General features: G+C 39.0%; 1 protein-coding gene across 14 annotated transcripts in view; it reads right to left on the bottom strand.

Moving 5' to 3' along the window:
- Nucleotides 1-12,975, bottom strand: part of CSNK1G3 (casein kinase 1 gamma 3) — an 82,959-nt gene extending 69,984 nt beyond the window's left edge. For 8 of the 14 annotated variants that reach the window (XM_063320013.1, XM_063320022.1, XM_063320019.1 and 5 more), the window contains exon 1: nucleotides 12,719-12,975. The gene's annotated coding sequence lies outside the window, so the exon portion shown is untranslated. The remainder of the gene's footprint in view (nucleotides 1-12,718) is intronic. The other 6 variants (XM_063320008.1, XM_063320010.1, XM_063320016.1 and 3 more) reach the window with 5 other exon arrangements.
- Between the last annotated feature and the right edge of the window lie 5,892 nt (nucleotides 12,976-18,867).

The raw sequence follows: 18,867 nt of genomic DNA, 5'->3' as shown, positions 1-18,867 counted from the left end.
ATCTGAAATCAAGCTCAGAATGACAGCTTTGTTGTGAGGTAATCAATACATAATTCAAATACCTAATCAACTATTTCTGGTATTGTTTGTATGCCTCATGGAAAGCTTAAGCTATTCTTCCTAGCATACCTCTAAGATGAATGTACCATTTTCATTCATTTTTATATACATGTCTCCACGTATATAAACATGGAGTTTTGTACAGTAAACAGAGTACACTCAGAGTACACTCACAAAATTTCAAATACACAGCAAAAAGGTTCACAATCAAAAAGCCCTTGAAAGTTTATGACAGTAGTTTCTAGCCTCGAAAACCTCTTGGAATAGAATTTGAATTGTAAAATATCTCTAAATTTATATACTATTTAGTAAGATTCATAGTTTACTTAAAAATAAATCCACTTATTAATCATTAAATATTTAATTGTTTTCAATTCAGTCCAATGAGAGAAATTCAAACCTTCACATGATCTTCATGTGACCCCAAAAAGTAGAGTGGCTATTCCAACAAATTATATTACAAATAAATTTGCCTATTGCTTTATTTTTCATACAAATAGATGCTTATAATATTGGTATCACACCACTTTGATAGTTGTTTCCTTTTCTTGCTAATTTGACCCTGAAAAGAAAAATACTTTCACAATAAAAATACAAACTCCAAAATAAAAACAGATGTTAGAAGGTTTATTGCATAACTCAGATAAACATAACAAATGCGATTTTGACTTAAGCATATTATCTCATGATTTTCCAAATTTCAGAAGCAGAAAAAAAGGCAAAATCATTAGCACCTCAGTCAAAACTAAAGTCAAAATGAGAGTGCTGAAATATTCCATACTTAGAACTTCCACAGAGGCTACATACTCATGACATGAGCTTTGAAAAACAAAAAACATTTCCAAACCTATTTCTCCTGACAGTTTCTCTCTCCAGCTACCAGTATCCTATACTGAAATTCCTCATTACTGTATCATGTCACATTTCTTAGGAGTTCTCTAAACGTAACCTCAATGTAGTGAAAACTCATTCATCAGTATCTCATTTTCTTCACAACAATATAATCTATTTGATATACATGGGGAATTTCAAACTTTTGCAAGTCTAATGAAGCCTAATTTTCTAGTTTAAATCATTTAACATGAAATACAAAATACAGCTTGGCATTATCTGCTCTTTCCTTTCTCCCACTTCTAGCACACCTCAAGATTCACCATACTTTCACATGTTAGTTGATTCACCTAAGAATGTTTTGTTCTCTCATTTCTTAAGTACTTATTCTTCTGACTTTAGCCAGATAAACAAGTACCTTGGAAGAAGTGTAAAAGGAATATGCAGATCCTCTGAAGCAACACCATTCTCCCCTCCAAAAAACAGTAAGACTTTACAGCAGATGTGAACTAATACAAGAAACCAGGATGAACATTTTCAGTTTCACTTAAGAGGACTGGTGTCTCTACATGAATAAGATGAGAAATATACAGAACACACAAGAAGTGAAGATGCACCTGAATCGGATGTTCAGCAGCATCCACATTTGGGCCATCAAAAACCACTGCTCACATTCTTTCCCAGCCAGCTTGCCTTTCAAAATTCTGAAGACCAGAGCCCACATTTGCTACATTGATTCCAGAATGAAGAAGCATGCAATATATTAATAAGTTGGAAATCATTCTTAGAGTTTCAGCAGCAAGGAAGGAAAATGAGCAAAGCAACTACTACTTGTTGATCACATGCAGATCAAACTCTTCACACCTGAAAATATAGATATTTACTTAAGAAAGCAAACATAGTAATTTCAAAGGCAAATGAAATCTCTTTATAACAGATCATGCAGGAGCTCAGCTGTGCCATGTGTTTCTCACTATACATGGCCTCAAAACATTTTTATTTTTATTTGTGCTCTTCAGCATTCTAAGGCGATTAACATCTCACAACTGCACTTAAATTTTGTTTGCATTACCAGCACTTCAAACAATATGGTGTTTGTATCTCAAGTACCTTCTACCTTACCACTTTTGTCTTTTTTACTTAAAAGTCTAAGTTTTCCACAGATTCTTCTGTTCACTGTCTATGACTACCTCAGACAACTGCACTGTTCAGGCAGCATCTACTCTTACTGCTTCTGCCTTCTAAAACCCATTCTAGATTAACTGAACAACTTTGCAAAACAAGAACAGAATTTAGGAATTTTGGAATGCAAATGAGATTATCAGCATTCCTGAATGTGACGAATTTTTGACAAATATCTGTTTCCTTTTACAGCTTTGTAAGATTCTCCCCATACAACATAAAGTTTTATGTAACTGAATGTAAGTCTACATACCCACAGTCTCAGTCCACAAACACATATGAACAAGATTCACTCAAATAAGCAGCCCAATTGAAAATATCAAGGTGACTCTGAGTGGTTTTCTCAGGAATAAAAATTTACACAGCCAAGCCTTCTAAAAAGTCAAGTTTTCCTGTCAAGTTGTATATATAAAAAAAATCCAAAATTACATTTCCCTCTTAGACAATCAACTGCCACACACTATTTTCAATGAACATAATCAGCTCAAGACTCTAGAATGAGTTTTTTAAATTCGCATGTATATAGCTATTTCCCGAGGGAAAGTTCATCAACAAACTGTGTATGGCCAAGTATAATCCTTCTTTAATACACAAAATCTAACAGAAAGCCAACTGTATTTATTAACATACTTAATTAAATCTTCCTCTGTACAAAAACTAACCTAAAATATACCTTATCTTTATTGAAGCTTGTTTAAAAAGTCAATTCCAGTTAAATTACTGTAACTTTTCTTGTACCAAGGTTTAAAGTCACATGAAGAAACCTGAAGACTATCAATATCCAGACTTTAGTACCTGATCTGTACATTTAATTTTGTCACTTGAAAGACTACTACCTAACCAACAATAATGCAGCCTTCTCCACCACCCAACTGCCAGTTCTGGTCAAACTACTGTCACATCAGAAGACTTCTGCAATAGCACTCAGGGTCATCCTAACTCAGTATAATTTTTCCCAAAATGACTGACTGGACTAGCTACCTAACAATTAAGATCCCTAAGTAATCTCTTCAGCTCTGTAAACTTGAAATGAACATCAACTGAAGGCTCCTATTTTCTGTTCAGTGCATAAACATTTATATTTTTTCACTGACCTAGAAGAAAAGTTTGGCCATATTCCACAAGTCACACTTCATTATGGGCTTCCACTACAAAATCCCACCAGCTTCACCTTTGGATTCCATGCAAATAAATGCATTTACTCAGTTAAAATTTTTGTGTATGCTTTCATCTTGCAGGATCATATTATGATCATTTTAAAATAACAGTTGAAAGTCAGTATTCAGAAAGGAGTGATATTAGGAATAATAAGAATAATTAATAGGAATAATAAAAAAACCTAATAGTGACAGTATTAAAGCTTATTTACTAAGGAGCAGAGAAAGGAGGTAACTGATGGTTAAGCAGCATTCCAGTAATTTGGGTTTTCACTTTTCCAACACCACCCCCTCACACACTTAAATAGGATATATATTCCACAGCTGATGGAAAGCTAATGCTGAGCTAGTTAATACTACATAATGGATGTTTCAATTTTCTACATCAAGCATTGTACCATCAGCACTCAACTGTTATAGCAGAATTGAAAGGTATAGATTACCTTAAAGCTAGGCTAAAGAAAGTGCAAAGTTGAGTACATCTAAAGTACGTATTCATTGATAAAAGTTAGAAAACAAAGCAAGGATAGCATTACATTTCATCTAACACTGTAACTATGTCTGCAGGCAAAATTAAGGACAATGGTGAAGCACTCCAGTGCCATGTGAAAAAAAAAAAACAAACCACATTTTCTAAGAGTCAAAAAGACACTAATTCTGTTTTCAGGTTAAAATTTTGATAGGATAAAGTACATAGTGTGCTTTAGCATTTCGCAGCAATTGTGAATAACAGTTTTCAAAATGAAAAGTCTGTTAATTCACTGAGACCAATTCCTCCTCACCCTTATCTTTAATTACATCATCATATACTACTATAAGAACTTAGAAGGGAGCCAAATTAAAGTTAAATCATTTAAACTCTGGAATTTTTCAACTTGCAACTGCAGTCACATCAGACATTAACTACTTATGCTACACTCCTGAAAAACAAGCCTAGAAAATAAGACATCACATGCTTATGCCTGACTGATCATGATTTGATCCCATAAGACAGTCGTCTATTACCAGTAGTATTGAAGAGTGTTCCTTTTTATTTGGCCTAACTCCCAGAGGCACATACTTAAGTTTCACAGGTTTTGACAATACAGAACTACTGAGAACATGTTTTAGTAGCTCTGCCTTTTCTCATTCTGACCTTACTGAAATTCACCTGCCCTCTCAACTCTTCCTGAATCACTTGGGGTTTTTTCCCCCCCTATAACTTCACCCCTTTCCTTCTACTTTAGTCCAACTACAACTGAACTGCAGCTCAAAGTGTGCTCTTCCATATGTGGCCAGTACGGATACATGCACCAGAGTGTGAGAAGTGGGAAATACGGGTTTGTCCCACAGCTCAAGCAAAGCCCAAGTCACAGCCATAGTTACCCACTTACTGTAGAAGTCACATGTTTCCTCTTTCTTGCTGGGTAGAAGCAAAGAAAATGCATAAATCACAAGCTGGAGAGTCACTTTGTATTAAATCCCAGTGCCCAGCAGCACTTAGTTTTTGTAGAGTTTCTTCCAAACTGTCTGCTCTGTTGGATTACTAAAAACAGTGTTTCCAAAATCCTTAGACCTCAGCAAAACTTAACTAAGTAACAATGAATAGATTGATAAACCACCCCATCAAAACTCTGGTACACACTTTAACTTAACAGTACCAGAACTTATCAGTAAGTTGGTTAGTTGGTGCGAGTTTTTCTTGGGTTTTTTTCTGTTTGTTTGTTGGGTTTTTTTCCCCCTCCCCCCATATTGGTAAGTCTTTCCCTACGCTTACTTTCCAAATCAGCCAAGTGGTTTAATCCAAACTACTTCTATTTCTGTTTGAGGCAGAAATTATCAGCAAAGACTTCAGACTTAATTTGACAATGTTTTTGCCACTGAAAAATATACAACATTACAACAGATGTTAACCATAGATGTTCCTGACTGACAACTCTGCACATAAGGAAAGGTATAACCCACAGTACAGGAAAATGCCTGCAGAGTAAGTTTTGCAACTGTGAATCTGTCAATCTGTTTTCTGACAATAACAAACTACATGGCGATCAAATGACTCTGCTATTTCAATAGTCTCCCTAAATTCTACAGCAATGAATTCCAAGTACTTTACTATCAGACACACTTGCAACTCCCCTTTCACATGCACAGCTTTCACTGCAATGTCTACCTACATCTTTACTAAATCTAAACTACAGCGTAATATTACCAAAAAAAAAGGCTTCTATGAAGTTTTTTTCTTGTTTTATAAGTTTAATATGGGATAAGATATTATAGATAAAAAGGTCTCAGACACCACACCAATTAGAATTATGCTTGGTGCCTTCGTATTGAACACATCACATGTAGTGACAGGAGTTTAAAGAAAAAAATTAGCCATACTTAAGAGCTTAAATTCATCGTAAGTCATGTAATATAAAACATACTTAAACCAACATCTTCCTATGAAACTCAGTGGAAAAGTCTCCCGCAGTTTTATACAAAACCAAACAATACTAAATATGAGATCATCTGGAGTAAATGAAGAGTTCTGAGAACAAAATAACCTGCACACTATTGACATCAGTTTTGCCAAAGTCTCGTGGCAATTAACTAACTACATCAATTTTAATTTGAAACAAAATTCTTATGCACTAAAATGGGAAAGTGTCAGTATCTTGATGCAGGCACTGTGTAGTAAAATCTTAATTTACTACTTAGGGAAACCAAGATAGATCCAGACTAAGCAAATTGTTCCTCAAAAGCAGCAATATTAGCTAACCTTAGCTCTCTACAGATTACTGTTCAGGGCCCACACAGCCTCATTGCAGTAACTTCAGCTTCTTGGATCTCTTCAACATTTCCACAGTATTCCCAGGCCTCTCTCTGTTACATCTTGAGCTCTCTTTTTTGCAAAGCCCCTAGTTTCTTCCACAATAAAACTCTTAGCTTCACTTCTTACTCAGGGAAGGAGAGATGTTCTGTTACTTGCCCAGTACTACAAGCTGCAAGCTGAACAGCTCGCAAGCTACTACCACATGGAACAGATAACGTCCTTCCGTCACTGGGGATAGTTAACAAATATCTGCTCTATCTAAATTGGTTTTTATGAAGCTTATAAGAACGTATCTTCAGAGGCATTAAAAAAAAAAATCTAAGCTTGGTTGTTAAAACTGACCAACAAGTTCCACATCTCTACAGACAGCAGATGAGAGAACTGCAGATCAAAAATACCTTATTTCCTTAAAAAATAGGCTTTTTTTTCAGAAGAAAATTCCAAGTACAATCAACAGATTTTACTTAGAGCTCAAAGTCAGAAAATTAAAAGCAAACATTGAAAAAGCATTTCTGGAGGGCAAAGACATTTATCTCTCAGTCTGGCAAAGGCTTAAGAGTCCTACCTTCCTGTTGTCGGTTAGTAAAACACTGCCTGTTTGCTGTTACCTGTAAATTCAAGTTTCATCATTTGTTATCTCTCCAGATTTAGAGATACCTCAGCCTACTGGCAGCAAGCGACAAACAGAAGTAAAAACTTTCATAACCTGATACATTGAGCAACCTGCTTCTGGAATACCGTAAGAAATTAATAAGTAGCAATTGTTTGAGGCAATCTTCCACAGAAAGAGAAAGGAATAATGTTTTATACTGAACTTCTTTTCAGAAACCAGTGTTTGCAAGGCACAAGTGAAAAATACTAGTGGTTGAGGTTACAGTAAAACATGTCGACCATTACTCTTAGAGCAATCATGTCCCGTACTGCAATCCCTACAATATTACTTCATCTCCCCAAGATTACTGCAGACTTTAAGATATCTGTATTTATATGGACATTATCTACATTTAAACTGACATCATAAGTATCAATATCTGACATTAATTATGTACTTTATTTTAACTGGAACTCCTGTAAAGCAACACTGAACACCTTTATAAGATTGCTTTATATCTTTACTTTAAAAAGCTGTTGAAACATGAAGAGTCTTTCATATCTTTACATACAGCTGCTTCATATCTTTACATACAGCAAACTGCTTCATTTAAGTCCAAATAAAACAAGCTAAATTGGAAAATGTTTAGTGCCCTAAATACAGAAAGACAGTCAAGACGTTTTTCTATACATAAGAATACAATTTTCAAATAGCACTTTCTTGTAGGCTACAAAGGTGTGCCCTACCCTGGACTAAATCACAAGTTCCAGCATCACAAAGGTAATCTGCCAAGGAGCCTGTACTTCTGAAGCACAACAGCATTTTTCTACAAAAATACAGTCCAGCCCATGCAGCCTTACAAGCATAACAGATGAACGTTTACTAGGTAATTAACACCTCAAGGCCAAACACAAACTGAATGAAAAAGAACAGTTTTAAGGCTCCAATACAGCCAATCTAAACCACAGAATCATAGAATGTGTTGGGTTGGAAGGGACCTTTAAAGGTCGTCTATCCCAACCCCCCTGCAGTAAGCAGGGACATCTTTAACGAGATCAGGCTTGTCAGAGCCTCATCCAGCCTGGCCTTGAATGTCTCCAGGGTTGGGGCCTCCACCACCTCTCTGGGCGACCTGTCCCAGTGTCTCACCACCCTCATTGTAAAGAACTTCTTCCTAATATTAATCTAAACCTACCCTGCTCTAGTTTAAAACCATTGCCCCTTGTCCTATCGCTACATACCCTTGCAAACAGCCCCTCCCCAGCTTTCTTACAGGCCCCCTTCAGGTACTGGAAGGCCACTATAAGGTGTCCCCGGAAATCTGAATTTTTGTTCTCAAAAATGCAATTAGACAATATAAAGGTCAGCATGACGGCTCTCCTCTACTGCTGCATCTGGCCACAAGTACCTGCGGCTTCTGTTGCCTACTTCCGACCAGCCTCAGCACTCAAACTCCTCTACCAAGCCATTAGACTTGCTAACCCAATAGAAAGTTCACACACTCAGCAGTAACTGGCTACTGACAGAATTTGAATCAACTCAGTGGAGGATACAAGAAACAGATGTAGAGCAAGAGTGGAGGTACAAAATCGCACAGACAGGAACGGGGCAGAGGAAAAAATACCTGGTAGTAGAGAGGGCAACCCTCCCAACAGCCTGCAACATCATCTCAATGACTGCTGTTTCACAGTAGGTTTAGCGTGTCTCTTAAGAGACAGCATGCTTGTTCTCAATGACCTCCACAGGCTAACTGCCACCCAAACATCACCATTAACTATGCTTCTGTTTGAAACTGTTCCATGTACTTTCTGTTACTGCACATGGTTTACTGAATAAAGAGCACAACACCCCAAGAATTCCTCAATGAATAAACAGAAACGACAAGAAAGTGTGACAAACCACACACTTTAGACTGGAATCTAGGCCCTGCTTGTCATAAAACATGTCTGTATTCTTGTACTACCGAAGAGAACATTACCCTTGGTTCTTATAGTCCACATCCTGTCTTGATCAAAAATAACATAATTTAAACATGTGGCTGGTGAAGAGTATAAATTCCCACACAGGCAATTACACCCATATAATCTGGAAAAAAAAATCCTTTCTAGGAAAATTACATTAAATTACTAACAGATTTTAGCTAAGTGAAACTTATTTAAAAAGTCTTGGTACATTAAAAGTTAGACAGGCTAGTAAGCTTACAGGGAAGATCATAAAGCATAGGAAAACACCATTGTAATTACATTAGTGATGTTCTACACAAAGTCAGATTAAGTAATAAACCTACTTGGAGCATGCAAATCTTACCTGTGTGTCTGTCATGGACTTCTGTAACCTACAGTTATCAGAGTAAACATTTTGCAAAGACAGTTCTGACCTATTAATATGTCTCCTCCCATTCCTAAATCCACTGCACAAGGCAGCAATAGGACACTAGACACACATATAGCAAAAAAAATCTGTCATCTTTCCATACCTACAGGGTACACTTATTTTGTATAAAACACCTTCCTTTAACAGCCGAAAGTGGATATTATCTATCCTGTGTTAAAAAGCTTTCCTAAAACATATGCTGAGCTTTTACAAGTAGCTATACCCAAAAACTCCAAATAAAGGAATAAACAAGAGACAGAAAAGTGGATGAGGGTAACTACAGTGAAATATGTTTGAACAAAAATGCTCTATGCAAAAGATGAAGGATAATGCAGTTCAATAAACATCCTAGGAGAATGCATTGGTAAACACATTTGTAATATTCTGAAAGCGTTGCATATTTACTATTTACAAATATTCTCTGCACCTTCTCTTAGAAACTGTTGAGAGATACTAGTTGTTTATCTTAAGTAAGTTTTAATTAGAATAAATTACTTAGGGCTATAATAGGGTATGACTTATGCTGTGTGCTTAGCTTTACTTAGCATGAGTAGCCAGATTTGCTGAAGCCTTTAGGCCGCAATAGAGTTAATTTTCTCAGTAATTTTCCTAGCAGCTGGTACAGTGCTGTGCTTAGTCTTTCAGTACGAGGAAAATGTGGATAACACACTGATGTTTTGGTAGTCTTTTCCCTAAGTCTGGAGCTTTTCTGTTCCCCATACTCTGCCAGGGAGCGCAGGTGCAGGAAGAGTAAGCCAGGAGATAAGGAGGTGACAAACCCTCAGCAGAGACTGCACATCAACAAGATAAGAGCAGTCAATGGCCTGTCTGGGCACAGAAGGTCCAAGAAGGTGTTAGAAGACCCCAGACCAAAAGTTAGCAATGGACTACAAGATGCGTGAAGAGCACCCGAGGGGCAGGTGTAGAGATCGCAAGGGTGTCATTGCCCAGGGATGTCTTTGTTCGAGGTCCCTCTCTGGAGGCACCCAGCCCGGGCTGACCCTGTTGCTGGACCTCTCAATTAAATTAATTATTTTTATAAAATCTGATGCCTGAGGCTCTGCTGCAGGAAACCTAAGGTGGAGCCTGAAGAAGGAAGGAGAGCGCCTGAGAGTAAGGAACATACCATGTATTGAACACTAAAACTAAATATAATGGGTGAGCTAAATCTGATTAATATAAATTCATCTATATTTTTAGAACACAGATAGTACTTTACTACTAAGAGTTTCATAACTTCCTTTGAAAATACTGCTTTCAGAAAGCTAAGTGACCAAAATCCAAACCAATTCTACAGCACAGATTGGCATGTAATGTCTCTTCTACATTCTTCCTAGGCTGAAGAAGAGACATTAAATTGTAAGTGACTTACCTAAGGTCACAGGGAAGGATACGTGTTCCAGTCAGTGTCTTTATCTGTGATCATCAGTCTAGTTTTTAACTACTTTCTTACTAGTCTGCTTTTATTTACTCAACTATTTAGCTTAAACACATACATTTTTCTTCACTGAACTATTTCAGCTGTAGCCCACAAGCCCCTAGAATTCCCTATAATCCCAGTGACAACATCTACGAGGCCACTCAGAACTACCCTCAGAAAAACAAGCTCAGCAGCAGCAGGCTTGATTTCACTGCATTGGTTCTGCAGCATCACTGAGGAAGCATTAAAATCCATGCATAGCAAAAAAAAAAAAATTTAAAAAAATTCAAATTAAGGATTGCCAGAAATTATATGACAATTAGATAAGAGCTCCTTTTTTACCTTTTAATAGATCAGAGAAAACAACTATACAGAAGTCTCAAGACACTTTTGAAAGAATGTTAAAGACACAGAGGCAAAGCAAACAACATTACACTTCTGCCTACTCTTCCAGGATACGTTAGTTGCTACTTGGGAATATACCATCCCACTTTCATTGCTAAATAAAGCCTGGGTATCATGACCAGTTTAAGATCATCTAACCACTGTCCGCTGATGAAAAGCATTGTCCCAGTCTTCCCCTAAGCACTGTGTCAGCTCTTTTGACCACACAACTGTGGGTGAGGTATGCAGCATTGCCTGAAAACTCTTGCAATTAGTTTCCAGTTGAATCAGTGAACTTCAACCATGAAGAAGCAGCACCCCAAACTCCTTTACAGCATTGTTCCTCCTGTGGTTTGTGTGTGCCTTTAATTGTGTTATTACTTGTGTATGCCATTCCAAAACAATCAGTTAAAAGTAAAAAGAAAAACCTAACGAACAGCTATATGTTTTGTTAACAACAGACTGAGAAAAAACTGCTTGGCTGGTGTGACTTACTAAGAAAAGATAGGTAGAGATAGTTAATACAACTGATCAATACCCTGTTCTTTAGAAAGTTTTTCGTAATTACAAGATGCTGGAGAAAAGTAACCACTGCCACTTCCCTATTCCTCACGTTTGACTCCTGTTTTTTCAAAGCATAACTAAACAAAATTAATCTTAAACACCAGGAGACTTCCTAATATTTTATTAGAACAAAATTTCAAGACAAAATTAAAGATGTTACAAATACATGTAACTGATACTTTTAAACACAGAACAACTTAGCATAGTCACTAATGCAGCATAAATAATCCTATTTTCATAGGACACACTTTGCGGATGCAGTTGGGACACTAAGTTTTGATACAATGCATCTGCTTTAAAATATATTTAATGTAGTTATGAGGCTATTAAAAAGTGAAAAATTACCACAGGAAGTAAATTCAGTCTCATTAGTGGTACACAAATAAACTGGATGAGGAACAAAAAAAAAAATCTTTTTCCAGGTTCAGCGACGTTTTTCTTTTTTAGGGAAGAAAAACTTCTGAGAGGTTATTAAGACAGGGCCTGTAAATCTTCCAAACAAACAGGTTGAATCTCCTAACTAACCTTGAAGATCTTTATCTTCATCACACAGGAAAAAAATCCTGCAGAAAACATGATGTACCACTATAGCAGAACTGGTAGTCTAGCTTCTGAAATGCATTTACATTTTATAAACAAATACATACATTTGATTCAAAAGTACAGTAGCAAGACACAAGGATTCATTTCATTAGCTTAAAAGCATGCAAAATAAAGGATAATTTTGGACAGTATATATCTCTAACTGTGTATGTACTTACAAAAAATCAGCAAAATCACCAGGGAAGCCTCAAAATAAGCTCTTTAAAAGTTTTACAGCAAATCACCTGAAATATCACACATAGTGGCTTTAATGAATCAAACTTAAAACCACATGAACATACAGAGTGTATTTGTAAATAACTTAAAAAAAAGAAAGCACTGGCAGCTCAGTTTGCCGATAATCTGCTAACGAAGCCAGTACAAACGCACTCCAGCAACCTGCTTCTACACAACAGGAAAACGAACTTACTCACTTGTTCCTGCTAAAACAGCTCAACGCTCGCCGGACCCGCCGCCGCCGGCACCACCGACACCGGCCATTAGCCAGGGAACCCGACGAGCCGGCCAGCAACGCTTCTTCGGAAGGCGAGAACAGCCGTAGGGCTCGCAGCGGCGGCTTTTGCCACCCGGGAGAGGAGCTACAGGAAAGCCAGGGGCCTTCCCACCGCCAGCCCCGGTTTCGCCGCGGCCCGCACGCCCGGCTCACCCCGCCGAGGGGCGCGCAGGCCCCCCACACCCCGCGGCTACCGAGGGAAGGAGGCGGTGAAAGGCCTCGGCCGCCACAACCGACGCCCCTCGGCCCAGGGACCGCTACCTACCGGGCTCCGCAAAGGGGCTGAATGTGGCCGGCGGCAAGCTCTTCACTTCTGGGCACGACTCCCTGCCCCTGCCGCCGGAGAGGTGTTGCGAGACGGCGGAAAAGCAGCGGTGACACCCGAGCGCCCACCCCTTCCCACCGCACCCGGCAGGAGCCCCGTGGTGGGGGGCCGGGCCGGGCCGTGCCACCGCCCGGATGCGGCGGGGGCGCGTGGGCGGGGCCTCGGGGAGAGAAGAGGGGGAAGCGTTGGGGCCGAAGGCGCCCTTCGCGACAGAGATTGACAGGGCCCGCCGACCACTCGGAAGACGGGAAGCCCCGGGAGGGGGTGGGGCTCGCTGGTGGGCAGAGCAGGTAGCCAATGAGGGAGCGGCTGGGCGCGGCAGCGCGAGGGGGAGGGCGGGGCTGGCGGTGGGTGCTGTTGCCGCTCGGTCCCTTCTCAGCGCTGAGGGGTGGGTAGCGGTCGCCCCGGGCCGGGCGGCCGCAGCGCCCGAAGGGGTTCGGCCGGGGAATGGCGCTTGGTGGGCTTCGGGCAGCGACCCTCCAGTCAGGGAGGCTCCTGACTACTGATCCCTCGCAGATGCTTCCCCTCAAAACTTAAGAGATCCGGTTCAAATGAGGTGGCGGCGAGCTGAGCCGCGCCGCTTCAGCCTCTCGCCTTAAGCCTCGGTGAGCTGATGCGCTTTGCCGCCCTCTCTAGCAGGGGCAAAGGTAGCTGCTTGAAATGGGAACGGCTGGCTTCGCCCTGTGCCCGGGCGCGGCTGAGTCAGTTGCAGATCACAGTTGCCTGGAAATACAGCTATCCTTAATCCGCTCCTGGGCGCCGGGCCCCAGGACGCTAATATCCTTCGATGTTGGGCTGCTCACATTTGGTAGTTCCTCCAAAATGCTGTTGCCCGTCTTGTAGTCCCCGGGTTTGATAAGAATAACCCCACCTTTTTGTCACTGTAGTTAACAGGTGGGTGAGGTTACACATGGCTAGCTTCACTCCGGCCTCAGCCATTCCGTGTGTATCCATGAGGGAAGCAGGGAAATGAGAACCCCGCTCCCGCTTGATGGCTGCAGGAAATACCATGTAAAAGTTAAAAGATAGGCTTAAAAATCCTATATAATAGACTTTGTGCCAACACTTCTGCAAAAGAGAAGATCTTAGACACTTTTCTTTTTCTCTGATCAGGGGATAGGAGCATTTAGGCCACTGAGGGGCCTAAGGTTTTAAGTAAAAGGGTATTTTTTTTCATTTGAGAACATAAAAATAGCTTTAAAAGTTTATTAACAGCTTGTTTTACACAGTCTGCTTATACAGAGGAGAGTGGATGCAAAGGAAAAGCGTTGGAGCTTCTGACAGATCTTGCTTGCCCAAATCATTTTTTTGGGAAAGTTTGCCTCTTTCCAGAACCTTCTAGATATCCTTGCAGAATAAAAAATTAAAATCAATATAGCTGCAAGAGACTTTAAAAAGTCCTTTGCTCAGTCTTTTCCCCAACTGTACATTTCCTAGTCTCAGTAGACATTTAATTACCTTTGCCAAAAAACCTCCACAGGCAATCTGTGCTGTTACTCCCCTTAAGAAAGATTTTGCTCATGTCTAACTGTGATCTTGTAATTTAAGCCCATTGATAATTGTCCTGTGTTCATGCTATGTATTTTGTGGTATGCCAGTATATAAAAGGCAGACCTCACTAACGTCATTGTCATTCATCTGCAGAAATATGTAACTCTTCGTTTACCACAGGGAGCGGGGATTCACCTTCAGAACATCTTTCTTCCAGCAATTCACCTGGTCTTCTCTAGCATCATACAGGATGCAGTCTTGGAACAATACAGAGAGGTTTGTGCTCTTTTACGTTAAAAGTTTCCTTTCTGTAATAGATGGTTTTATCAAAGAGGAGTGAGCATATACTTAGTTCCAATTAGTATTGCAGAGTGCAAAAGGAAAAGATGTCTTCCACGTCCCAGAATTTTAAACAAAAAGTGCATCTCTCTGGGGTGGTTAGAATTACAGTCTGTTAGGCTGCAATGGTGAAGAATGTGGATAATTGCTACATCTAAAATGTGTTTCTACTCTTAATCGTTAAGAACAACACAGACTGTCAAGTATATAAAACAGGAAAGGAATGCTGTGGCTTCAACTTTACAATGTGATGTACCTTGCAATCTTTGTGCGTGAACGCTATTCCAAGTGAAGGAAAAAGTACTTCCACTGTTTAATCCTACACTGAGCATTATTGCCTTCATATAATCCTTTGAAAATTCCTGAACATAAAGCAAAACAACTGAGCTTGTGAGATACCAAGATACCACGCCTCTTAACTTTCCAAAGCTTTTTATTTTTACAAACAAAGTACTTTATCATAAAGTTGACAAGATATTTCATTCCATCTGAAATTTCAACTTTGATTTCAATATTCATTGTTTTGCACTGAGATTTCAACAGCTGTTTCCAGAAGCCTACACAATTCCATTTATATAGTGTTTTTTTGATGAACTTATTCCTCCATGACACGCTAAAATACTTAATTACTAGATACAAGTAATTGCATTAAAAAACACCACAGGCATAACTTCTGGCTTTTAAGTATTACAGTTCAGATTTCCCTTAACAGCAGCTCTTCCACTTTGTTAAGATCTTTGTTCTTTTCACACATCTGGAAGAAATAATCATATGATTCTTCCTTCCATCCAATGTTTTAAACTCATATTTAGTTCTAAATATTGCTCTTTTTTGCACAGTCTTACTCCTTGAGGCAGTCAAGCTCATTTAGAATGATTGCTCTCCCTGTGGTATCTTGATCACAGTCCTTTCAAATTTCTGCCATTCAGGATTCTGTAACTTAATCCATGTGCCTAAGAAGATCTCAACACCTAAAAATAGAGCTAAACAGGCAATAATACAAGCTGCTGCAGTAAATTAATTCTTTCTTATGGATCATCTGACTAACCTTTAGCTTAAGTTTTTTGTTCTAGGCTAAGACTTCTCAGAGTGTGATAAATTACTGAAACATAGTAAACTACAGAGTCATGAGCCAGCACTTAGTGAACTTTTAGCCCCACTCGGAGTGGCAGTGGGTGGAATCTGTTCCTGGCTGCTGTACATGTGTGCCTGCAAACAGAGAAAACAAACAACGCTGGGTACTTTTCATTTGTTCTAAAGTTCATATAGTTTGGCAGCACTCACTGTTTGCGAAGGAGAAAGCCTTACCTGGCTGGACTTAGCAGTATGCATTGCAGTTTGGGGTTGAGGTACACTTGTTAGTTCCAAAATTTCAGGACCACAAGGAGGCTTTTATAGTCCTCTTCTGAATGTAGAGAGCAAAGCAAGGAACCTAGACGTGTTAACACCATGTGAGATAAAGGTGGGGCTTGCCTTCTGCTGTGCATAAGTGTGGCCCAGCAAAGAAGCAGGAACTCATATAATTGCTGTTGTAGTGCTGTCATTGCTAATGATGGTGGCAAAAAGCATGCCCAGTTTGAGAAACGCTGTAACACATCATTCTATACATCGTACAACATTAAGCAGTTGGCAGAATGTCATTACTTTAAAGAAAAAAGCAAAACCAAGCTTCAGCTGTTTATGTCATCTGTATACTACTTTCTCTCCATAATCCAGAAGTTGTTGGTTAAGCTGACTTCTCAGCAGCTTGCTGTCCTCAGTTTTTCTTCAGAAGAACTCTATAATCTTGGGGGGAGTACACTTAACATGAGGGAGAGAAGTGAAAAAGTGCTGTGCTTAGGCTGATCCCTTCCAAACTGACGGACAACAGTGAGCTTTTAAAAGGTGGTATGAATCAGAGTTGCACCAAAAAAGCAGAAAGAGGACACGTAGATCTTCATTGGTGCCATGCCTCAACAGCATCAAAATCTATTTTAGTACAACTGAGGAACTAGCCCGTTAAACTGAAGAATTGAAAAAATTGTGAGTCACATCAAGTGAAAGGACTGAAAAGGCACACGCATGAGAAGCATGTGATACGGTACAGAAACATAGGCACTTCGGCAAAATGCTAGAATTCTCAAGTTTGAGATAGTGATATGTGATCTGATTGTTTATGAGAGGCTGTTTCATGTACAGAGAGGATTTTGTTTGGTTTAAGCATTTAATCATAGACCTGCTTCAACCAATGGTAATCACTGTGTCATTTATCCAAGTAGTTGAACAGAAGTAACATTTTTTCATTTAGGTGAAAGTGATAGTCAAAGAAAAATGGATAGAAAGATTTCTGTAAAATTTTTAAGAGGTATTTGAATAGGTTTTCTGCCCCATAAGCACTTTCATAGTTAAGCTTCCCAGTAACTGTTGAAAATAACACTAGATCCTTGTGTTAGCTACTTCTTTATTTTCATTCTGTGATTCCAAGTGTAATTAACTTAATTTAACGGTGATAGATTTTACAAATGGAGCTTTCTTTTATTAATATAAAGAGGGTTTTTTTAGAGTAACTTTTTTTGCAGTAGTATAAACTTCCTTATATTCTCTTTACCTCATTTTCTGTTTCCAATATGTTTTAGAAAAAAAAAAAAAAGAAATACTGCTATGAGATAAACATCTTCAATATTTTTCAGGCACTGCACCTTTGTGTTTATTTTCCTCTCTTAACGTAACAGCCAGGGAGTACAAATAAACTATTTATGTTTCAAGCTATTCCACAATGTTTCCACTTCCTTTCATAACAGCAATTAGTCAAGTTCCAGGGTTTTTAAAATGCTGCATTTGCTAATATATCAGAAACTACACTACAAATTGTACTTGGTTTTTATGCCAGCTGCTAAATGATTCACAATCTGGCTTCACCAGTATTTGTAGTTCTTCCTAATCCTTTCCCTCAAAGAAGAACGATGAATAATCCTTTGCCTGAAACTACATTTTTACCCTTCTTACCCCCAATACTCTGCCCCCAAATCCTGTTCTCTAGTTTATGAATTGTTTGAATTCTACCTTAGAAAATCACTAGTGAATTAGTCACAAAGCACCAATTCTTAGCACACACAGAGTACTAATAATGCAACTCTTCTGCAATGCAAAATTTAAATTTTCCAACCATTGTTCTAACTGCTGTTCCTTGGTAACTGACTCACTCACTCTGCCCCCTAATCATTTCCAGAATGGGCTATGTTAACAACAAAGTGAAAAAGGGAAGGTTTATTAGAAGCAGCTGGTAAAAATGCAGAATAAAGTTTGGGGATTTTTTTTCTGTAGACACTTCTGCCTTCTTCTCATCATCTCTTAGAGCTGTTGCTATTTCTCACATGTTAGATCATGGCCTTCAGTGTTTTCCAAAGGAAATCCCACCACTGTCTGTATTCTGTCTGCTTCTCATGAAACTGTCTCAGTCTGAGAGATGAGACAGATTGTTTCATAATACCACCAAGTTAATTTGTGTGCTATTGTATTGAGCATGGTCAAAGGTCACCAAATATAGTAGGAGATCATTTCAGTGGAAAGCATGTGGGGGAGCAGGACTGTACTCAGATGAGGGCACTCATTAATTAGCTTGCTGAATCACTGCAGCTCTTTGCCAAAGCAAATTATTTTTCTTTCAATGTCATAACATTATCAAGAATATCTTATTACTTATTAGGAGATCACATACTCTGTAATCTCTGTAAGACATACTTTTTGCACACATCAAGGGCTCCCTCCATTGCAACACAAAAGCCTCCTGTGTGCCACCTTTCCTTAGGAATCTTTTGGAATCTGTATCTGCCATTAATTCTGTGTATACTCTGATTTTCATTATTCAGGTTCCTTCTGCCCTTTACCCTTACATACCAAAACCTATGACATTTGTGTTCCTTATTTACATTCTAGGAGCCATTTTCCAGCTACAGAGTGAGACTGCATTTCCATTTTGCCCTTTCTATAAAACTGGTTGTTTGATTACTGGAAAACTATGGAGGTGCTCCAGTCTGTCACTCTACTAAACAAGCAGAACAGATTCTACAGGCTTTCCATTTTCCCCTTTTTGACTTTCTAGTTGTCCACCCAATCAATAGCATTCTGCCCATTGACACAAAAAAAATTCTGAAATTGAGGAATTGATCAGATACAGAGCTACATAGCAGAATTGTGGCTGTGCTACCTAGACCATGTGGGTTTTGTATAGTAGAAGCTCGAGAATTCACTGAAGATTTGTGTCCCATTATTCTGGCTAT

This window comes from Chroicocephalus ridibundus, chromosome Z (assembly GCF_963924245.1).
Source record: "Chroicocephalus ridibundus chromosome Z, bChrRid1.1, whole genome shotgun sequence".
NCBI lineage: Eukaryota > Metazoa > Chordata > Aves > Charadriiformes > Laridae > Chroicocephalus > Chroicocephalus ridibundus.
The sequence above is the reverse complement of the archived record's forward strand: the minus strand, read 5'-3'. Positions and strand labels throughout refer to the sequence as shown.